General features: G+C 38.6%; 1 pseudogene; it reads left to right on the top strand.

The window, feature by feature from the left end:
* The window catches only part of LOC114653073 (tigger transposable element-derived protein 1-like), a 47,231-nt pseudogene that overhangs the window by 4,807 nt on the left and 17,322 nt on the right, over nucleotides 1–25,102 (top strand).

The raw sequence follows: 25,102 nt of genomic DNA, 5'->3' as shown, positions 1-25,102 counted from the left end.
TGGTACAGAAAATTCCTTTTCTCTTATGTGCTCAATGAAGTTTTCATTTTTTTATAGAAGGTTTTGAGAAAAAAAATGTGTTATTTTTAAAAATTGCTCTGTTTGCCCTTACCTGTATATCTAAGTGGGGTTTGATGGTAAATCCCCTTCTAGTGAGCATTTTTGAAAGTGTTTTTGGGACTTTGTTGTGACTTTCTGAATTTCCAAAGCACAAAGTTCCAAAAACATTTCAAAAAATACCCACTGGGGGGGATTTCCCATCAAAAGTTGGTTAGATAATAAGGGCAAACACAGGATTTTTTTTATAAAATCAGTATAGTGTATAGTAAAATGTCTGCTGTCCATGCATGCTGGGTTAATCAGCAGATCTAAATTGTGAATGAGAACACCCTTGTCCTGGATAGTACTGGGATAAGCTGTAGCTCCCATGAAACTGAAACAGAAAAGTGATTAAAGAAAATTGATCCATAGGGTTATTTACTTATCCCTTCTTGGTGACATTTTTTTTGTATTGTGGTAGTGAAAACTATAACAATCCATTATGTCTACATAAATTGGGCTATTCTGATTCTAGATTCAGGGTATCAAATGCAGTGGTTTGGGTGCTGCAGTTGTTGCTATTTTTCATTCCAGACAAATTTTAAAATTAGAATCAAATTCTAAACATGTTATTTGATTGAAAGACTTGTTCAGCATATAAAATTTATAACAGTGTGAAAAATATTTTTTTCTTTTCTGATAAAATTGACAATTTTATTCTCTAGACAACCACGGGGTAGTGCATCTCTGTTGCTCACATCTTTTACTTTTTCCTTCCACACATACCACTGCTTTGATAACATTACACCTCTGCTGGCTTGTATGTAACGGCTTTCTGTTTGATACTCTACTATGAAGGAAACCTATAAAGTGTTTTGCTGGATTGCTATGTTAGACAGTTGAGATTGTGTTATTTTATTGAGCTTAACGATTACAATATATAAAATTATACCAATCAGAATGCAATCAGCCCAGCATTCTAAAAACAACCAAATGCATGAAGTCATAATCAGCATTTACAAATGCTCTTTACAGCCTTGTGTCCTTGACCCTCCAGAATTCTTTGCTCTTATTGACACTCTTTGTGTCTTGATGTTCAACTCCAGGCTTAAGAGACAGCTTTTTTCTTGCTATTTAATGGCCATCTCTTCATTAATGAGTTCAGAATACCCTACTATTCAGTGGGACAGTGTCACTCCATACTGTATTTGTTCAGCTAGTTTTGAAAGTCCTACTCAAAATGTATTAGTTTGTCAATTTACTGTTGGATTAATTTGTTCCTTACATTTGCAATGCAGTCTTCTCTGCAGGTCATTTTAGTCCTTGCTGTTAAACTTTTTCAGGTATGCTTCTAATCTCCTCCTGGTATTATTGGTATCACTGTTTGAATTGTTTAAATGTACTGTATTAGATATTTTAATTGTATTGCACTGATTTGTGTGTAGTGTCACAGAGATTAGATCCACTGCCTCAAGGGTCCAGACAACAGGGTTCCTACTCATCATTAAAGTTGGAGTTGACGGTTCATCTTGTGTCTATTTAGATTTTTTGTGTACGCTTCAGTTTTCTCATTCATTCTCAGACATAAGCACATTATTTTGGTTGGTGACTATACATTGGCTGTTCACAGGCTGTTCATGTGAGCATGATGAACGTTTTGCGGGGTTGCTGTGATGACAAAGGGGGAAAGAAGGAGGAAAAATGCAGCCCTCTGTAACCTTACTACTGTTTTTACTGTTATTAAATGTACTGTAGAAATACAACTGACTTGACTTGACTTAACTACTATATTTATGTTGCAATCTAGATGAAAAACAGACAGGCAACGAATGGTGATGTCACTCCTGGATGACCAACCAGCTCTGCCTCTTCCGGTCTCTCAAATAATAAAGCTGATGCCAACTGAAAGAAGGATGACATTCTCTGGACCACCTCAAAAGAGGAAACATTTGCTACCAAACCATTACTGAAATCTTGCAGTATAAAACTGCTTGTTTGCCTTCCATAGTGGCAAAATAACAGTGCCTCATTCTGGAGCCACAAATTGTTTTCTATTTGTTACAGAAAATCTGCACACATTATGTTGCATTGCGTGTTGGGCTATTCGTTGACTTTGTATTAAATAAACAAGGTTTAATAAATGCTCCTGCATCTCATTGCCTGTTAGCTTACAGTTATAGTGTTAGAAGTGGAAACAATATTGAGCTAAAGTACAAATGCCTGACTTGGCCTTTCTTGGTTCATTTATTTACTGTTCAGTTGAGGCTGATAGACTCAGATTAACTGCAGAAACATTTGAATGAAGCTTACCAGAAGTTCAACCATAAAGTTCAGCAATGGACTGGGAGTTCAACTATACAGTCTCGCATTTAGTGTTTTTATTCATTATATTATTTGGTTCTATAACAGATTTGGAATCTCACATAAATCAAAAAACTTGACATGGCTTGTGTCTTTTGGGAATTAGTGATTCTTCTAGAAATTGCATGATTTCTTTTGGAGGTGTGATTGTTAATGTAGCTGTGTGTGAGAGGATCCTGCGATGACCAGATACCTTGTCCAGGGATGGCTCCCGCCTTGCGTTCAGTGCTGCTGCAGCAGGCAGTGACTCTAAGCTAGTTTGAGAGATTTTTAGAATGTCCTGTTTGAACCTCCACATCTACATTAAAATTGCAAAGACATACACCACTTTGCCACAGTGTTCTCCTGGCCATACAATTGTAAGTGGCCCTCACAGTGTATGACAAAAAGCAATGAGTCTGCCAACATTTTGTAAATTATGTTTTTGGATTTTAATACATAGACAAGATCCTGGAAGAGGAATGGCTTTTTATTTTCAACAGTGCTGCTTTTTGGCACTAAAGCCACATTTACTTTGGCTGAGGACGCTGTAGATTAAAACCAGAACAATACATCACTCAGTGCCAGACTATGCACTTGATGTGTTTAGATGTTCTACTGGTGAGTGATCAACTGGCACAGCATCTCCAACCCATGCATTCTGAAATGAAGGGAAGTGCAGCTTTCAGCTGGGACAAAATAAGAAAGCTCTCATGTGGTTAGTTAAATTCCTCCCTGAAGTAAACAGTAAAACCATTTATTTATGCTTTTTTTTTGCTAACCAAGATAATACCATGAAAAATTAATGCATGCTTGCACTGCAAAAGCTTCAAAGTGATGGATCACAAGCAAGGATTTTTTAAGCTTGTGCCTAGGAAAAAAACTCATGAAAGGTTACAAAGTATGAATAGTCTTGCTTTTTTGCCCAGAACATTACCACCTGACAATATCCGTCATCACTGAGTAGATGACCACACATTATTTAAATTCATCCATCCACCCATTATCCAACCCGCTATATCCTAACTACAGGGTCACGGGGGTTTGCTGGAGCCAATCCCAGTCAACACAGGGCGCAAGGCAGGAAACAAACCCCAGGCAGGGCGCCAGCCTACTGCAGGGTGCACAAACACCAAGCACCAAACAGGGACAATTTAGGATCGCCAATGCACCTAACCTGCATGTCTTTGGACTGTGGGAGGAAACCGGAGCACCCGAAGGAAACCTACGCAGACACGGGGAGAACATGCAAACTCCATGCAGGGAGAACCTGGGAAGCGTATATTTAAATTCAATAAAAATGAATGATCTGCCTTTATCACAAAATAATGCTCCTCGGCTATACCTTTTATCATTCTTTGCTTTGTTGTTGTTGGTGTGAAAAGACTCCCTTGTACCACAAGTTATTTTTGACTAGCGATAATGTAATTAAATGATGACCACTATGGCTATGTCAGGAATGACTGAGGTGAAGTATTTTTTATGTACTCTTTCTTCTTGCATTTTGTTTTGGGGCAAATTTTTCAAACGAGAGTTCATGAATATTACTTACATACCTAAACCTGCTATATAGAGCCTTTTATGATTCATCTAGATCTAAACAGACTACAAGCAAGTGTGAGGTGTGCTATTTTACATTTTCATAGATGTTTACAGTGATAAAGTATATGCTAGAAAAAGTTTATTGTATTCTAAAGGAAATTTCCACTGGAACTGTCCAGTTAATACTTAAGCTCATAGGACTTGGTGTTTTAACCCCATATTGTAATTGCCCATCATTCCTTAAGAGGGGTGGAATGAGTAAGGGCTTCACTGGAGTCATCAGGTGAGCACCCTTCTTCATTGGTATTTCATTGATAGGCTTGCAACACCTCCAGAAGGCTCAACGGTAGCATGTGGCTTCCCAGGTGCCCCCGAGGTTAGGGGGCCTTGGTAGTATACGTGCAGTATTGCAGAGTACTGCGGTGTACCCTTTGTGATCAGACCACGATGTGCCACTATGCTCCGGTTTGCAATTCAGAAACAGGGATGTGTCGGTATATCATACCAGCCAAATTCAAGCCATGAGTAAAATTAAAACCAGAAGCTACAGCATACCTTATTTAGTTTAAACGCTTGCACAGCTTAGTAAAGGGCCCCCCCATGGTCAAAACATAGAGGAGGTGGACATTGTGGATAGCTCATGATATTATTTCTTTTTACTTGTTCTTTTCTGTAAAATGTCCAGTTCACTTCACAGCCCAAGTAAATGTGCAGCTTGTAAATGCCAATGCTTTATGTAATACAGTATGTTAAAGTAATCCACGATTCACTGCACATTGCTTTTGATCTAAATCATCCAAAACTTTGTGGTATAAGACTACAGATCAAAGAGTTTCACTCAATTATGATTGAAGCTACCAGTTTACAGGATATACTACAAGGTGAAATTACCCAAAATTAAATAGAATACATTTTCCGTTAAAGTTGTGGTTTGAAATGACCATCAATAAAAGCAAGAATTGATATATGGGCAATTGCATATTCAAGATTAAGGAGCTGAACCAATAATACTAGCTCTTGATAAAAAAATAACAAAACCATATACAGAAAAGTACTCAGTTATCATAGTGCTTTTGACTTATCCTCGGCGCTATAATCGAGGCCCATTGTTGTAGCAAATTTACTGGGTGAAGTCACGTAACACAGCTAATACAGTTTTTGTATGAAATAAAAGTCATAAAGGGTGGCACGGTGGCGCAGTGGGTAGCGCTGCTGCCTTGCTGTTGGGAGACCTAAGGACCTGGGTTTGCTTCCCGGGTCCTCCCTGCGTGGAGTTTGCATGTTCTCCCCGTGTCTGCGTGGGTTTCCTCCGGGCGCTCCGGTTTCCTCCCACAGTCCAAAGACATGCAGGTTAGGTGGATTGGCGCTTCTAAATTGGCCTTAGTGTGTGCCTGGTGTGTTTGTGTGTGTCCTGCGGTGGGTTGGCACCCTGCTCGGGATTGGTTCCTGCCTTGTGCCCTGTGTTGGCTGGGATTGGCTCCAGCAGACCCCCGTGACCCTGTGTTCGGATTCAGCGGGTTGGAAAATGGATGGATGGATAAAAGTCATAAAAGTAAGCCTTAAAAGGTGTCAATTTTAGTTTCAGATAGGCTTAATCAGAAGAAGAAATAATGAGACACTAACATTTTATGTATCATTTACTAAGGACCACGACATTTTTAGTAATGAAACACATTAGATGAGGAAATGTTAGAAGTATATAATCAATAAAAGTATCAATATCACTTATGCAGAATATAAGGCTTATTTGTGAAAATCAAAATATATTATTTTCAGTATTTTATTTTCCTAACTTTCACTGCAGTAAGCTCTCCTATTAAATCCTTATAATGTAAATGTTCTGCTAGAGACCATAGCCAACTCATCCTAACTCTTTAGACAGATTTGAAAAAAGTAAACAATGAAGCCCCTTTTTGTTAAAGATTCTTAAAAATATAAGTGGAACGATGTAACCATTTAGAGTGCCCATTAAACATTGTTGGTCCTGTCTGGCGCAATAGATGTGTCTGGTTTACTGGTGACTTTGACAAGTGCTTCTGCATTGGGCCAGGAAAAAGTGAAATGAAATTAAAAATGTGGTATTTTATCTTTCACATTATTGCTCAGAAATAGTGGTATGTATTAATGTGTATCTTTTAAAATTCCGAATCTTCATACTATAGACCTTTATGAGCCAATAGCTGCAAATACCTTGCTAACTTCAGTCTCATCAGAAACCAGGCTAGCAAAACATGTGGCCGCTTGATAATCAAGTACAGGACTACAGCAGCATCCTTCTAAGGTCTTAATTTACTGTAGTTTTAGAGCAAATTGAAAACACTTAATCCATGGTTTTAATGACCTGCCCCAGCCTCATGAGACACAAAGTAGGTGTGCCCACTTTAAAATGATTCAGCTTGAGGACAAGGACCTGAATGGCACTCTTGTTGTACAATTACCAGACACATGGCAGACAAGCTCTCCAACAAGTAAGCTGACTTGATGAAGTGCTGGTGATCGATTCTTGAATTTTTCTTTTAACTGAAATTAGGAGAAGAAAAATGCTACAAGGTGTCCCTGTATATTGTTAAAGACAGAAATGTTGATATTGAATTTTAATGAAAAGAAGAGTAAGTTGCAGTGGTCTGCAGCACCCCCTCAAGTGTAAGGCCCTTAGCAGCCAAACCATTTGCCTCAATATGGGCCTTGCTTCTTGTTTGTTACACATACTGAGCAGCAGGATAAGCATCGTTATCTGTCTCAAGTCTTAGACTTAACAAACTGTGACAATCTGTTGTTTCTTTTCTTCTGTTTTTACCACAATAAACCTGTCTACAAGTAGAATGGCAGTACAATTGATGATCTAAATCTAAAACCTGTGGAAGTTAAGGGAATCTGTAGCTAGTGAATCACAGACAAGAGCAATAATTAATTCCAAATCTGCATATTTAATAAGGACAATAAAATACTCTCAATGGCAAATAAGATAAGAGTCAGCTTCAAACTTGAACTGAAAAAGAAGAAATAAAAAAAGAATGAATGAATGGGATAAAAAAATGTTAATTTAATTTTGCTATATTAATGGTACTCCTGCTGCTCTTTGGAAAACGGTTCTTAGCTTTAGTCAGGATCTGAAGAGAGAAGACAAAATGGTCTTTGAAGTGTGTGCTGGGTTTTGGCACGATGTCATATTTATTCTTTGATATTTTAACAAACCATTCATTCATCTCGTAATGATCTATGAAGGCACTTGGGAAGTGAACCAGATCAAAAAATGTTTATATTTTTCAAGAGATATCTTTGGAGGCATTGTTAAACCCTTGCCAAAACACAACAATAAGAAGAAATAAACACAGCTGTCAACAGTATATGTGAAAATAATTCAGTTTTCTTCATTATCCCAATAAAGCCTCAAGAAGGTAAATCAGGATTCTATCAATGTTCTCATGTAACTTAACACCCTCCCTTTAAATTACTGTAAAAATCATTAATACTGTAGTTTACAGGGGTTTCCCATACCTTAATTTTGTGTTCCCTTGACAGACTTTCCTTCTTTATTGCCGTCCTCCACCAAATACACAGAAAAAGAATTGAACACTGAAGGATAATGACAAAGTGGGTCTTTACAGACAGCAGCCAGCACTTTGAATTATTAGAAATGGAGTGAAGCATTGGAATGTGCTGGCTGGCCTAGCCCATTGACTTCCAAAGGTGTCACCCTTGCCTGGTCATAATACTGGTGGGCCTTGTTCAAGGGGTAACAGTCACAGATGTACTAATTACAGTGAGTAGTGCTGATCAGCCAAATTTGCTGTTTATTTGCATTTCCCACAGTGTATGTGCTGTGTTTGCCAATGACCTTGTTTGCTAAATATTTTTCTGTGCAGCTGGCTTGGATGAACATTTTTTTCCCAGCACCTCATGATGCTTTGCAAGGTCAGCATGAAATCACAGAGCTGTAGCAGCCATGTGCTGAACTTTTACACATGTGTACTGTAAGGTTGCTGCCCAATCTGCTTCACGCATGCTTGATGTCACTACCCTATCAGTACTCCAGTGGGATTTACACCCACTATGTATTAAAAAAATAAATTACAGTATTTTCTTTTGAGGGCTACATTTAGCTGACCATAAATAAAATATTATGAAAACTAGCCGACGCCTGCCGTAGCATATGGCAGTGTAAGAATAGGAATAGGAAAATGGTGAGAAAGGAACTCAGAAATCAAGAAGAAATAAATACTTCTTGAAAGAAGCAGTGTGTATGTAGAATTTCCAGCCAAGTAGGATTACATGTGAAAGTGATAAATAAATCAGGCTTTCTGAATTTATGTACTATGGCCATGGCATCCTGATAGTTTTGTTGCATGTATCTTGGACTTCCTGGAAATGTGGACGGTAATATGATCATTTTGTCTACACGTACGTTGTTATTTTCAGCATTTGCTTGCAGTGCGTCTGATAGTTCCACGCGCAGATCTTGTTGATGTAATCTGAGATAGTTGAGACGCGTGCCCTCTGTTTTAACATACGCATCTACGACGTACTGTTGCAATAGTTTGCCGCTAGAGTGCAAAATACTAAATGTATTCCTCATTCCTAATCTGTACGCGTAAAATTGACATTGAGTAAGCCTTATTCGCTTGGCGGTTCTTTTATCGGGGACATGTTGTAAATTTTTGTGCCAGCCAATGTCTCCGTAAGTGAACAAAAATGGGTAAACCATAAGATTGCAATTCATATTGAGCGTGAAAATCTGTTTACAGGAGTTGCCTATGGGATAGATACAAATGTCCCTTTCGGCAGGCATTTTGCCATCTTCTCCGACAAAAATCACTGCAACATCAATGTGACATATCGGGGCATTGTATCGTCGTAAATCCTGCCTAGGGTTTTCCTTGAAAACCATTCGTACAGATGCTGTTGGATTGGACTGAGCGATTTCATGCATGTGCTTGTATGATTTAATGAAGGGGTTGATGGTTCTGAGCATGGAATCTAGCTGGAGAAGTACATTTTGCGGCATGCAGAGTTTGCTTTATTTTTTAAGCGTACTTCAGCAGCTTGCGCTGTGTCAAAGACATACAACAGTCCATATCCTGGAGAGGTAGAAGTGTTAGCGTATAGTGGAGAGATTTGGTGTATTTTAAAACAGTATGGTCCGTGGCCAGGAGGTTGAGTTATCTGTCCACCTATGGAAGCAAACGCTAGAGAACAGTTGTATTCTCGAATGTGTTCATGATAATTTTTAGCTTCTGATGTTTGCTGTGTAAGAAGCTGTTGTAAAGACACAGGTGGGTCCTGCAAAGGTGGTAAAGCTACTTTACCATTGTGGCAGCACCTCGAGTACTTGTGAGATGTATTACATTCAGCAGGCCAGTATAGTGCATGACATGGAAGAGGACGAATAGGAATCGAGAAATGCCGTGTCAGCTGCGTGTGGGCAGGACCGGTTTTGAAGTGGAAGCAGGACGAACCAGAAGAGAAATATATATGAGATAATTTGTTGTTCTGCATAGATCTGTTCTACATTGTGTCTTCACTGCTGTTAAAAGACACAATAAGTATGTTAAAAGACCATTGCACATTATAATGCACTCAAAACTAGTTCAGTTTCTCCTTCCTCATTGACGTTAATGCAATTCCTGACCATTTATGATATTTTACAGCACTTGTGGCAAAGCAAACTCCATGGGGTTTGTTCATCAATTGCCTAGAATTACCCAGTCTGCTTTGTACACAATACACCTAATCAGTCATGTTTAGTGAAAACTGTTTTCCTTTCTCTAAATACTAAATTTGGTTGCTACCTATTAACTGCTTATTGAGTGTGGCTTCTATGTGACCAATAATAAATCATCCAATGCAAAAAGGGAATCATTAAATATTTAAGGTAAGAAAAAAAATTACAATAGAAAAAAGACAGAGAAGAAAAAAATGACAATAATTAATGTAATTACAAAAAGAGAGGAATTCTTAAAGCGATATTCAAATAAAGATCAATTAATTAGAATAAAAGGCAACAACTACAAAAAAAAAATGAAAATGAATACAGTTAATTACTGAAATTCATTTAAATTTTGGTACATTTTTTCACTATGCAAAATATACCCCGGTGATATATTTAAAATGTTAAATATGCCCTCAAAAAATATGTGTATTCTGTTTTTGTAATATTAATAATAACATAAAAGATTAAGATCCATTGCGATAAATGTTCAGCATAGATGGAGTTTTTCTAGTTGTTACTGTGACAGATGTTGAATGTTCTCCTAGCTGCACTAAACCCTGTACTGTCCAGGGATGACATCCATAAAAAAGCAAACGTTATCTACTTTCACGTGCAACTCTGCAACAGAAGGCTCACAGTACTCATTCTTTGAATGGTAGCTTACCCAATTTAAACTTGCCTCAACATTTGTAATTATGTGCGTGGCATCTCATGTTATCTTAAGAATGGATAAGAGGGCACATTGACATTTGTACTGAGTATCTGATAAACAGACTTGCGCTCCATCAGCCAAATGAACTATAATACGATGCAGAATAACATTGTTGTCTTATTCCATTACAAAACCCAGATTTGATTGTCCTACCTGAGTCTCTGTTTAATTCCTCTTTAATGATGATTATTTATTTCTGTTTTCGGGAAGACAGCCCATGTGTGTGCAGATGCTGCTTAAAAGTTAAGAACACTTTTGTGATTGTTCTGCCAATATGTGTGGCATTTCTAATACTGTGAAGAAATTGCCCTTTAAAAAAAACAGTAAATGTACATGGTTTGCATCAAACTTAAAGCCATGATGTGTTAACAATGACCATGTTATGTTTCAGAAGATGGCTCAAATATATTAAAGCCTCAAATGTAGAATGATAACATAAATGCTGACACTCCCCTGAGAATACCAGAATGTCCAATCATGGTCTCGTTACATTTCTCTGAACAGAATTTGGTGACAGAGTTGTGCTCCTTAGCCTATTGCTCATTCAGGAAGGGCCATGACACTTGTAACATTTTTTTGGCTTTTTCTGCTTCCTAAATACTGCAGCCAAGATCAGCATTTCTGACAAGAAATTAACAGACTTTGATCTTACGATTAGATGCTCAATTCCTTTATTACTTTAATTAATTCTTCACATTAAACCTGCTCTTTTGCAGGTTAGTTTCAAAGCATTGGTTGCCCCACTAACCAAGCTAAATTTTGTCATATCTTTGCTTCTGGAACAGGCAAATCCTGATCCCATTCCAAAAAGCATCTTTGGCTTCACAGATCACATAATTTTGTCTTAATCTGTTCCAGAAACAAGGTTTTCTAAAATAGAATAAACCTGATTTCCACAAATCCCAATTTACTTTAACTGAATTTCACAATAATCCTACTTTCAGGTAAAGACCCCAGGTTTTCTGTTGTGAAGGATGCACTCCAAAAGGAGTTGGTCAATGTGGTATTCTCAGCTTAATGGTGTTAAAGGCAAAATTTTAGCTTAAGACATCATCTAAGGTCACGGATAACACAACAAAACATTCATATTAGTTGTGTTAAGCTAATCTGCCAGATTTTTGCGACTCTGATTTTTTGGTTATGTATTGAATTGAGTTGCACACATCATTAGTCTTTCTGGATTTTAGTTGTGCTAGTCTACTGATTATAATTACTAGTGTACGTATACATACAGTATGTCATATTAAATATTTTAAAATATATGATTAGCAACATATAAATGAAATATTCTTCTTAAGAACAATAACAGTCCTAGCCAGTGAACAAGCCTGGGTGAAAGTCCAGGCAAGAAATTCAATCTTCAGAACCAAAAATATTAAACAAAAGTTGAAGTCAAACTAACTGAGCAGGTAGGTTTAAATATGTTTAGGATCTTTTTCCATGAGTAAATTGCTAATCAAATGTCACTGTTAAAGAGTTAGCCAGTTTTGGACATTGTAGTTATCATGTTACAATCTTAATTAATTGTTCATATTTTGACTTTGGCCCCTCATATGATTAGAATCAATGTCATAAATACTACAGTTGCAACCATAAATACAAGGAAAAACAAAATGATGCTGCAAAAATGTTACAGAAATGCTGATATATTTAATAGAAATAAGAAATACGCTAAAAATTATTCACATTGGTCCAGTTTGAATCTGTGTATACAGAAATCAAGATTTGTGAAAGAAGCTGTACAAAGTGAGTTATGTGAAGCAAGTCCTTGCAAGCTTGATGTACAGCAGGTGCTTCATTATTAATGTGTTCCTTTTGAGATTAGTAATTAGGATTTTATGGGTCAACATTAATATTGTTTCTTTGCCAGTCTCCCTGTTAATGCATGTGATGTTTTGCAGAGTGTGTTGAGCATGTAAATGTATTTATTGATTCGTATTTAATGTGTCTACTGGTTATAATACCAAATATATGTATTTAGCATAATAATTCCCACAGTTTCTTTTTATGCTATGTGTATCTTTGTCTATTTTGGTTTTATCGATGCATATAGCTGCCTTTGTTATGTTTTGTGTATTTTGTGGGTGGCCCCCAAGAGGAGGGTCAACCTGCTAATCACCGCTAGGAATGATCCTCCACCATATAAATCCAGAGCGTGTACCACTTGCCTTTGCGTTACAAGGAATTCCATTTTGCCTTTGTGCTATATGGAGCTTTGTTAACTCAGCCACAGGGGATGCACAAACCAGTGTGTTTCTTCGTGATGGTCCCAAGCCCGGATAAATGGGAAGGATTACATCAGGAAGGACATCCGGTGTAAAATTTTTCCAAATCAATATGCGAACAACAATTCAAATTTCCATACCGGATCGGTCGAACCCCGGGTTAACAACGACCGCCACCTGTACTGTTAGTCAACAGGGTGTTGGCAGAAATTGGGCTACTGTTGGCCAAAGAAGAAGGGGGTGGTTTATGTCCGAAGGAAGGAGGAGTGGAGGAAAGCAAAGAGAGTGGAACTGAGGGTAGGAACTTTGAATGTTGGCAGTATGACTGGTAAGGGGAGAGAGTTAGCCAATATGATGGAGAGAAGGAAGGTTGATATATTGTGCGTGCAAGAGACTAAATGGAAGGGGAGTAAGGCCAGGTGGATCGGAGGTGGATTCAAATTGTTCTATCATGGTGTGGATAGGAGAAATGGGGTAGGGTTATTCTGAAGGAACAGTATGTCAAGAGTGTTCTGGAGGTGAAAAGAGTGTCAGACAGAGTAATGATTATGAAGCTGGAAACTGAAGGTGTGATGATGAATGTTGTTAGTGCATACAGTATGCTCTGCAAGTTGGGTGTGCAATGGATGAGAAAGAAGATTTTTGGAGTAAGCTGGATGAAGTGATGAACAGTGTACCCAAGGAACAGAAAGTGGTGATTGGAGCAGATTTCAATGGACATGTTGGTGAAGGGAACAAAGGAGACGAGGAGGTGATGGGTAGGTATAGTGTCAAGGACGGGAATGAAGAAGGTCAGAGGATAGTGGATTTTGCCAAAAGGATGGACATGGCTGTGGTGAATACGTATTTTAAGAAGAGGGAGGAACATAGGGTGATGTACAAGAGTGGAGGAAGATGCACACAGGTATATTACATCCTATGCAGAAGAGTCAATCTGAAGGAGATTGAAAACTGCAAAGTGGTGGCAGGGGAAAGTGTAGTTAAGCAGCATAGGATGGTGGTCTGTAGGTTGACATTGGAGATCAAGAAGAGGAAGAGAGTGAGGGCAGAGCCAAGGATCAAATGGTGGAAGTTGAAAAAGGAAGACTGCAAGGTTGAGTTTAGGGAGAAGGTGAGATAGGCACTGGGTGGTAGTGAAGAATTACCAGACAGTTGGGAAACTACAGCAGATGTAGTAAGGGTGACAGCAAGAAGGGTGCTTGGCGTGACATCTGGACAGAGGAAGGAGGAAAAGGAAACCTGGTGGTGGAATGAGGAAATACGGGAGAGTATACAGAGGAAGAGGATGGCAAAGAAAAAGTGGGGTAGTCAGAGAGATGCAGAAAGTAGACAAGAGTACAAGGAGATGAGGTGCAAGGTGAAGAGAGAGGTGGTGAAGGCTAAAAAAAAGTGTATGATGAGTTGTATGAGAGGTTGGACACTAAAGAGGGAGAAAAGGACCTGTACCGATTGGCTAGACAGAGAGACCGAGCTGAGAAAGATGTGTAGCAGGTTAGGGTAATAAAGGATAATGATGGAAACGTACTCATAAGCGAGGAGAGCATGTTGAGCAGATGGAAAGAGTACTTTGAGAGGCTTATGAATGAAGAGAACGAGAGAGAGAAGAGGTTGGATGATGTGGAGATAGTGAATCAGGAAGTGCAACGGATTAGCAAGGAGGAAGAAAGGACAGCTATGAAGAGGATGAAGAATGGAAAAGCTGTTGGTCCAGAGCATGGAGGTGTTTAGGAGAGATAACAGTGGAGTTTTTAACCAGATTGTTTAATGGAATCTTGGAAAGTGAGAGGATGCCTGAGGAGTGGAGAAGAAGTGTACTGGTGCCGATATTTAAGAATAAGGGGGATGTACAGGACTGTAGTAACTACAGGGGGATAAGATTGATGAGCCACAGCATAAAGTTATAGGAAAGACTAGTGGAAGCTAGGTTAAAAAGTGAGGTGATGATCAGTGAGTAGCAGTATGGTTTCATGCCAAGAAAGAGCACCACAGATGCAATGTTTACTCTGAGGGTGTTGATGGAGAAGTATAGAGAAGGCCAGAAGGAGTTGCATTGTGTCTTTGTGGACCTGGAGAAAGCATATGACAGGGTGCCTCGAGAGGAGTTGTGGTATTGTATGAGAAAGTCGGGAGAGGCAGAGAAGTATGTAAAAGTTGTACAGGATATGTACGAGGGAAGTGTGACTGTGGTGAGGTCTGCGGTAGGAGTGACAGATGCATTCAAGGTGGAGGTGGGATTACATCAAGGATCGGCTCTGAGCCCTTTCTTATTTGCAATGGTGATGGACTATGATAATAATAATAATAGGTTACATTTATTGAGCGCCTTTCACAAACCCAAGGTCGCTTTACATACACAGTAAAAAAAATAAATAAATTACACAGATGACAGAAGTTTGTAGAAGAGGAAAGTTTTCAGCTGCAATTTAAAAGTGCAGAAACAGGAGTAATCTCAGAGAGACTGAGGAAGAGAGTTCTAGAGTTGAGGTGCTATAGGACTAAAGGACCTGCCTCCCAAGGTGGAAAAGTACCTGAAAAGAAAAAGTAATGGCCCAAGGACTGAACCCTGAGGGACACCATGCGACACAGGTGAGGTGGAGGATTTATATCGGCCGAGTGTGACAAACTGTTGCCTATTAGAAAGCTAAGATGTGAGCCATTGAAGGGCTAAGCCAGAGATGCCTGCAGCAGAGAGACGTGACAGGAGGATTTCATGGTTTACAGTGTCAAATGCTGCACTTAATTCAACAAGGAGGAGAATATTAAGGGAACCACAATCTGCAGACCGGAGAAGATCATTGACTACACGGAGAAGAGCTGTCTCAGTGCTGTGCTGTGTACGAAAGCCAGAATGAAAAGGCTCATAGAGTATATTATCTAGAAGAAAAGTATGGAGTTGTGTAGCAACCACTCGTTCCATCACCTTAGACAAAAAAGGGAGATTAGAGATAGGCTTGTAACTGGAGAGAGAATGATGTTTGCTGATGACATTGTGATCTGTAGCGAGAGTAGGGAGCAGGTTGAGGAGACCCTGGAGAGGTGGAGATATGCTCTAGAGAGGAGAGGAATGAAGGTCAGTAGAAACAAGACAGAATATATGTGTGTAAATGAGAGGGAGGTCAGTGGAATGGTGAGGATGCAAGGAGTAGAGTTGGCGAAGGTGGATGAGTTTAAATACTTGGCATCAACAGTACAGAGTAATGGGGATTGTGAAAGAGAGGTGAAAAAGAGAGTGCAGGCAGGTTGGAATGGGTGGAGAAGAGTGTCAGGAGTGATTTGTGACAGACGGATATCAGGAAGAGTGAAAGGGAAGGTCTACAGGACGGCAGTGAGACCAGCTATGTTATATGGGTTGGAGACGGTGGCACTGACCAGAAAGCAGGAGACAGAGCTGGAGGTGACAGAGTTAAACATGCTAAGATTTGCATTGGGTGTGACGAGGATGGACAGGATTAGAAATGAGTACATTAGAGGGTTAGCTCAAGTTGGACAGTTGGGAGACAAAGTCAGAGAGGCGAGATTGCGCTGGTTTGGACATGTGCAGAGGAGACATGCTGAGTATATTGGGAGAAGGATGTTAAGGATGGATCTGCCAGGCAAGAGGAAAACAGGAAGGCCTAGGAGAAGGTTTATGGATGTGGTTAGAGAGGGCATGAAGGTAATGGGTGTAACAGAACAAGATGCAGAGGACAGAAAGATATGGAAGAAGATGATCCACTGTGGCAACCCCTAACAGGAGCAGCTGAAAGAAGAAGAAGCTATATGCAGCTTTGTTGTGACTGGAATACTTTTTTGTGAAGAGCGACTCTTATTTTATAAAGATTCTGTGCTTGTCATTTTTACTAGCCAGGGTTTTTCTATGATATTACCGGATGTGCTTTAGAACTCTTTTGTGCTTGGGACTTCTAGATCAGTGTTTCCTAAACCACTGGTAGGTCCTGTGGACCCCCGGTGGCTGAAGGATTTTGCTTGAAACAGATTCATAATCGGTGATGATAATAATTGATAACAACTGATCTCATTTAATTATTCTGCATTAAGAAACACGCAGCAATATGGTTTTTACATTTAGAAGAAATTTAGAAATATTTATATTTTTTTGTAAATGTATAAATGCCCAACTCTCATTTGTTGTTTTCGTATTATTTCCCCCTTTTTCTTTGTAGTTTGCTCCCTTAATTTAACCCTAATAGTGACAACTGACAACAAGCAAAGCAAGTACCTTGGATGATGAAAGCTGCAACTACTTCAGGGTCAGACCCACTAATTAGTAAATAATGAATTGAATAAGCAGAACACCTGGAAATGCAGAATTAAAATCAGGATGAAAATACTGTTAACAACTTAAAAAAATACATATCCCCAAATAACTACAGTACTTAGTTAATTTTAATAAAAATTTACCAAATTGTAATTTTTACATTGATTCCTCAAAACTTTGGCCATGCGTCCAATAAAAAATGGAAGTTGGTTGGAAAAAAACCTACAGCCACAGGGAGTCCCAAGGACTGAATTTGAGAACCACTGTTCTGGATCAGAGTGGCGCAGTGGTAGCGCTGCTGCCTCTCAGTAAGGAGACCTGGGTTCACTTCCCGGGTCCTCTCTGCATGGAGTTTGCATGTTTTCCCTGTGTCTGCATGGGTTTTCTCTGGGTCCTCCAGTTTCCTCCCACAGTCCAAAGACATGCAGGTTAGGTGCATTGGCGATCCCAAAGTGTGTGCTTGGTGTGTGTGTGTGTTACCTGCAGTGGGCTGGTGCCCTGTCCGGGGTTTGTTCCAGCCTTGCGCCCTGTGTTGGCTGGGATTGGCTCCAGCAGACCCCCATGACCCTGTGTTAGGATATAGCGGGTTGGACAATGACTGACTGACTGTTCTGGATCATGACACACAGCTCTACTGTTGCATAATACATTACTTGATTAATTGAATGTTATAAGCTACCAGAAGCATTGCAGAACAGGTTACCTTAAGTAATTTTTAGAAAGATGAACATTTCTACCTTTTACTATTTACATTTGTTGCTTCCTGAAAGCAGAGAGCTCTTACTACACTTTTAACACATCTTAGGCTTATATCTGCTTTGTTTTAATTTAAGAAATATAACAAAGGGTAAAGTACATTTCAGAAAAGAGTATTTAAATAGCTGTTGGAGTATTTGATCCCAGTAAAAACACATGTTGGATAATGATGAACAACTCAATTGTTCAAAAACGACTACTGAATGATTTAGTTTTATAGTAATTACATAAGAGTCTTCTTTAATTCAGGCAGTATTAATCATTAATTTCACTTTTAATTAGAAAGAAACCTATATTAAATGATGTAGAAAATATTTATGTAAGTTTTACACAATACAGTAATTATTTGCATTTTGAATGCTTATTTATTTTAACATTATATTTGCTTGTTATCCCATTTTGTATGTTGGTTTGCATGGGTGCCATGTTGTTTGTAGCTTGTCACATTGCTGGTCACACTTTTCAGTACCTGCCTTGTCATTACACTGCCACTAGTATAGGTGATGATGAGTATCACCTGGGGCCTCATGTATAAACGGTGCGTACGCACAGAAATGTTGCGTACGAACGTTTCCACGTTCAAATCGCGATGTATAAAACCTAAACTTGCCATAAAGCCGCGCACATTTCCACGGTACCTCATACCCTGGCGTATGCAATTTCTCCACTCGGTTTTGCAGACTGGCGGCACCCAGCGTCAAAGCAGTGCTACTGTTCCTGTGTGGTTACCCTTTCTTTTTTTGACCCACATTCCTGACTCGGCTTTATAAATACACTGAAATTAACTGCATATTGTTTATTAGTGTAATGCATCTGATTGTAATTAACCTGTAGACATATAATGGTCCAGGGAATAGCCATATTATTCCAAATACCATAACTGCTTTAGCGTTGTTACTCTCACTGCATCTTCTTCATCTTTCAGCTGCACCGATTAATGGTTGCCACAGCAGATCATCTTTTCCATATTTCTCTCACTGTACCACTCGGAGTATTTATATCACTGTATCTGAGTGGGGAATCACAGCAGCAGCTATTGGAAAGAGAAGTATCGGTACACAGCATGAAGCAGACGCTGCCTCAGCCATGGCAAAACGCTTCAGAGACTTTCCTGTACGGACTTCGCGGTTTAGATAAAGTTTCATCCCAAGAACTATAAACGCACTCAATCAGTCCATCAAGCGCTCCTTGTAGAACTGTTTGTACTTATAAGTACAATTACCTCACTGTAAACTTGCACTACAGTTATAATATTGCACAACCTGCGCCACTTTATAAAGTGCGTATTTACATATGATGAAATGCAGCAAAATATGTTGATTATATTATACAGAAAAAACTTTAACTTCATTTAAATAATCTATATTGTTAATAATTAAACATGTGAGGACACGGTGCCGCAGTGCTAGCTAGTTCAGGGATTGTTCCTGCATTGCGTTGTATTCTTGCTGGTGCTGACGCAACACTGGAAGGATAGATGGATAGAATAATTAAACATGTACTACGAAGATATTTCAATGTTCCTTAAAAGTTTTGAAGAATTGGCATTGTAAGCTTACAGATGGCTTCACATCTATTACAGAGCTGATTGTGTGGCAATTGGGTATTTGGAGAAAGAAAAGTAAGGACAGGAATTGGAGGTTAGTACGTTTGAAAGAGACAGTACTTCTGTAATAAATTATTTCATCGAAGGTCACGCATGGCACAGCAAGCCTCTTGCGTGAGACACGACCAATCACTGCGCCACCGTGTTCCCATGTTTAATAACATGCTTTCATTCCTATCATCATGAAAAAGATATCACGTATACATCTCAGTATTTTAATTATTCAGAGAGCTGTAATATCACGAATGTAATGGATTATGTGTCCTGTCGGAGAAAGAGAAAGCCTGTTTAAGAAGCAGGTAGTGATTCAGGCACATAGAGCACATAGAAGATCAAATACAGAACAAAGCATTTAACGTGCTACTTTAGTTACAATGGGATTTGAGAAACTAGTAAATTAAACGATTTTAAAATGAAGTTTATGATGTTCTACTTTAATGGCAAAATAAACTACGTGATTAAAGTGGAAATTTCGAGATTAAAGTTGACATTTCGTGCTTTTTTCCCACTGTGTGCCTATTTTTTGTCTGTACCCTAATAAACTTTCATATGACACTCAGACGGTGGGCTACGACTCGCCTTTTCACGGCAACTTTGATATGTGAATTCTTTTTTATTTCGGGCACTGTGTGACTTTGTGAACTTGAGCTTTCGAGTTTCTCCGACACTCTATCACTTGATCAACTTCCTTTTGTTAATTATACCACTGTTTAAACCAACAAATAGTACATTTTCCCTTTGCCTCCACTTGGTATTTGCTGAAATTCTTATATTTTCCCCCGTGCTTTTCCCATTGTCTTTTCACAGAAGGCTATTTATATTGATTTGCATATTCAAAGAGGCGTAATTCTGGGAGGAGTTGGGGTGGGACAGAAGGCGCGTGCACGCGCGTTACTTTTCACGCTGATCGGGATTTATGTAGCGGAAGAGCGTGGAAGTTCCCGTACATACAGATTCCTGCATCAGGATTTTTCTGTGCGTACGCACATTCCCGCTTTTGTGCTTACGTCATGTTATAGTGTGAGTTCTACGCATGGCGTTATACATGAGGCCCCTGGTGTTTATTTTTAAATCATAAACGAAAGACTCTCATAATTTAAAAACTACTACTCATAAAAACATTTAGCAACAATGAACTTTGCTGAATTGCGCTCCTGCCAACCCTAACATACACTCCTGAATAAGAAAAAAATTAATTTTAAATGTTCGCATCCAAGAATATACAGTAATAAGAATGTCCTCCATGCAGTTTCAGATGAATTTACCGGTGCTAGTATCCTTCCCAAAATCCAGATAAATAATTACGTAGAACACAATGACCCTAAGAAAACAAGCCTGAATTTCAGAGGTGAGCACCTGCTGTTGCTGGCCTATGCTGGCCCATAACATGGATAGAAGGATGTCTGTTTTTTGGTAGTTTTATATTATGAAACTGTCATACTCTAACAGTAGCCTTTATATCATTCAGTTGATCTTCTGGGTGGAAGGCAGAACTGTACTTGATGTTACAATAAATACCCTTAGTTTATAGCTATTTGATTTGTGTGTGGAAATGCATGTTCTGGATATTGTTTTGTTCAAAATCACTGACTTCAAATAATTTTTTGACACTTTTTTTGGAAAAATTTTAATAATAGGAATGAAAATTCTGATGTTGTATAGAAAACAATAACATGTGTTAATTATTTATAATCTGAAACATTTAGCAAATTTTTTGATAAATAAAACCTGCATTTAATATGTAAAAAATGATATACTCTGCATACAAAAAATGAACAATGAATTGTGCAATTTAGATAAATTAAAATGACAGCCAGGATAGTTTATTGTTTAGCTGCTTTAAACCTTTTTATTAGTGTAGTAAAAGTAGAATAATTTAAGCAGAAAGTATAATAATGATATACAATATGGCTTTCATTGTAATATTCATTGAAACTTCATGAATTACAGCAACAGCAGCCATAATCGTACATTGTCTGTATACTAAATAGTGTAAAGATGTTAACCTTATTTATTCTAATATCTTATTTATATATGAAATATTTCTGATGACGATGGGAAGATTTGATGCTTTATTATTTGTATTAACATTACATTTCTGTTAGCTTAGGAGTGGTTCATGTATTTACACATTTTCTATTTCGTTTCTTACAGCAGATGTCAATAATGTCCTATGGTTAAAAAATGAAAATCATCACATGGTTAAGAATTCATTAAAAAATGTTTGTTTTAGATTCAGTGTAGTCTCACTTTCCCCATCTACTGGCAGTTTAAAAAGCTAAGATGATGTGAATTGAATGAAAAAAATATGTTAAACCAGCTACACAATATATCACAACCAGGGAAGGTCATCACAGCTACTTACAAATACTGAAACAAATCTAATTAAATTTATCAAAGAATGTAATTAATGGTAGTAAATCACTGCTTAATGACAGAGGGTTAGAAAAATACTGTGACGAACATTTCATAGAGATACTTGCTAGGTTTAGTAAGCATAGGTGTTTATAGAGCAAGTTATGCAAAGGTAAAACAGATAAATCAGTCGAGTCCAGAGACCCCAAAACTACAATGTACTGTTTGTTCTTCATTGAAAAAAAAAGAAAAAAGCTTGAATTAGCATAAGTCACTGTAATTCCAGGTGTTCATAAGATATGCAATGACTTACTTAACAAGGTAGAAGTACGTGATAAGCATGAATAGTTGAGTCACATATTTGAAACATTAAAATGTGTGCTTCAATTTAAGTGTTTAAAGTCTAAATATTCTTGATTGTAATAGATTTTATCATTTTCCACCCTCTGTTGGTGGTCCTTAGAAGGCTAGAACCCTAATAAAGGATCAAAAATCAAAAGTAACATCATATTTGAAATTATTGAACTTAAAATCGGCTGAAACGGTACTTCAGCTGCTTATGTTTGAAATTTGTTATTTTTAAACTCCTGGGAGTGGCTCTTAGGCCGGAGTTATACGCATGCTGCAGCGGACGCTCCTGCTACGCAAGTGTTGATACTTGCGCGTGTACTTTACATAAATCTGGAGGAATCCGCCAGGTGGCAGTGCGAGATATTATCATGGTGAGAACATGTTCGCCTTCTCTGTGTTGTGAATTGCCTAGAACACCCATTAAATTCCGATGACACCTTACCGTAATATCTCTGAAAAGGATGTTTATTGATTAAATCCAGGGATGTGTCCACTCCAGCAAGCATTGGGCACAAGTGAGAAACAATCCCTGGACGATGCCTCTGCTCATCGCAAGGTGAATACAAGCACACACATACACTAGCGTCATTTTAGCGGCACCAAATCCCCAAATCTGCATATCTTTGGAAGGAACTGGAGCACACTGAGGAAACCCAGCAGGGAAACGTGTAAACTCCAGGCAGGGAATATCAGCGACGTGACTCCCTGCAAGACAGCAGCGCTAACGCTTCGCCACTGTGTTACCCCATGTGTGTAATTATTAACAGTATTCATTATTTAAACAAAATTACCAATTTATCTGTAAAATGTAATATACATACTTTAATGCTTTTCATCATGAAAGTGATATCAAGTATACAGTAAATCTAAGGATTCTAAATGTGCAGAGAGTTGGAATATCATACAATTAATGTGCTCAGTGTGGCGATCTATTGCTGGCGATTCGCTGCTGTCAGGAGCAGAGGAAGCCCTAGAAAAAAAGATGGCACAGAAGACGGTATGTGAGAATTTTAAAACGTATTGTGTCATTACGATCGGGAATATGCGACGCTTGAATATAAAAGCACCAAGAATACATCTGTATGTCAGCATTTTGCTTCACCACATCGAACCATTTATCAAATATCGAAGCGTGTACACCAATCTCGTAGGATCCGCAAAGTGGCTTTCTGTCACATGTAGATAGTAAACAGAAACTCTGACGTCACATTCCAACTTTTAGCACACTGCACCCCCTGACTTTTTCTGGTACTGCAACTCACGCACGCGTCGTGTTAATGTCTGAGGACCTGCTCAGAGGACACATCAAATAAACGCTCAGAATGCGTGGCGGCCATGATCCTGGCGCGTACACGTTCTGAGCGCGAAGTATAAATGAGCCCTTAGTGTGCTAGGACCACTGTTAAAGAATCAAATATCAAAAATGTTATTACAGTATATTCATGATCAGCAACTTAGAATTAGCACAAATTACACTGCACAATGTTGATATTAAAAATCTCTTTTTTTTAATTTTTGTGACAAGGCGTAAATTTGATCCCTTGTATCCCATTAAGGAATTAACCCCTGGGGTTGGATGATGTGGCATGCAGTCCTTCTGATTATTTTTGCTGAAGGCACCTACTGGTTTTCTTTTATCATAATGGTGTAATCTCTTTCACAAACTAAGGTTCAAAAATGGCCTAAAAATGGGGGTCTAGAGGGCCAAGAATAGGTGGAGACCCCTAAAAGCTTGACATCTTGACATCATTGTGGGGGTTGAGTGAGTGAGTGTGAGTCAGGAAGCACCATACAAGTACACTGAAGTGATTTTAAACCATTTATACATAATTCTTAGGAACACAAAATTTTAAATGTTTAGTAGCGATAGATGCAATGTCTAACATTTGAAAATTAGGTAGTACTCTTCTAAGAGAAACGACGAGTGTTCTTTGCCCACCTTGCAGAGGAACTTTATCGACACTTCTTACAAGAAAAGGCAATGGAAAAAGAAAAAGAGGATGTAACATCAACAAGCTTCTGTTCCAAGACTGGGCAAGATCGGAAAAAAAAACGTGGTCACTGATTTCAACTGCAAGAAGGTATGCGAATGAATATGAATAATATGAATAATGTTGCATCAGTGCCAGTGTTTTCCCAAAAGGTACTATACAGGTCATAAAATGAATTATTCCAAATATCATATATACCTATGTCTCTGTTTTTTTGTCAGTGTGGCTTTGACATCATGGACCATAAGGTGCATACTAATTCAGCGTGAGCAGGAACACTCAATAAAGCTGAATAAAAAAAAAATTAAGTGACAATGAGATACAAAGAAGACAGATTCACCAACGTTTGTGTGTCAGCGTTTATCCCTCCAGATCAGAGAATTTCCAGTTCCATTCTCTCAAAACTCCACTCACATCTAGATCCCTGGGGGTGCGGTAGTATGTATCGTGATTGTGACTGAAAGAATAAAAGTAAAAAAAAAAACGGTAATTTTTACAAGTACTATAAATTTACACCGGCTGTTACAGACACAAATCAAATGTGTGTTTTTATTGTATAACTAGCAAAATACCCGCGCTTCGCAGCGGAGAAGTAGTGTGTTAAAGAGGTTATGTAAACATATATATATATACATAAAACATATATACATATATACACATATCTACATATACATATACAGTAATCCCTTGCTATATCGCGCTTCGCCTTTCGCGGCTTCACTCCATCGCGGATTTTATATGTAAGCATATTTAAATATATATCGCGGATTTTTTGCTGGTTCGCGGATTTCTGCGGACAATGGGTCTTTTAATTTCTGGTACATGCTTCCTCAGTTGGTTTGCCCAGTTGATTTCATACAAGGGACGCTATTGGCAGATGGCTGAGAAGCTACCCAACTTACTTTTCTCTCTCTCTCTCTTGCGCTGACTTTCTCTGATCCTGACGTAGGGGGATTGAGCAGGGGGGCTGTTCGCACACCTAGACGATACGGACACTCGTCTAAAAATGCTGAAAGATTATCTTCACGTTGCTACCTTCTGTGCAGCTGCTTCCTGAAGCGACATGCTGCACGGTGCTTCGCATACTTAAAAGCTCGAAGGGCACGTATTGATTTTTGATTGAAAAACAAACTCTGTCTCTCTCTCTCTCTCTTCTTTCTCTGCTCCTGACGGAGGGGGTGTGAGCTGCCGCCTTCAACAGCTTTGTGCTGCGGTGC

Source organism: Erpetoichthys calabaricus, chromosome 6 (genome assembly GCF_900747795.2).
Source record: "Erpetoichthys calabaricus chromosome 6, fErpCal1.3, whole genome shotgun sequence".
Taxonomy (NCBI): domain Eukaryota; kingdom Metazoa; phylum Chordata; class Cladistia; order Polypteriformes; family Polypteridae; genus Erpetoichthys; species Erpetoichthys calabaricus.
The sequence above is the reverse complement of the archived record's forward strand: the minus strand, read 5'-3'. Positions and strand labels throughout refer to the sequence as shown.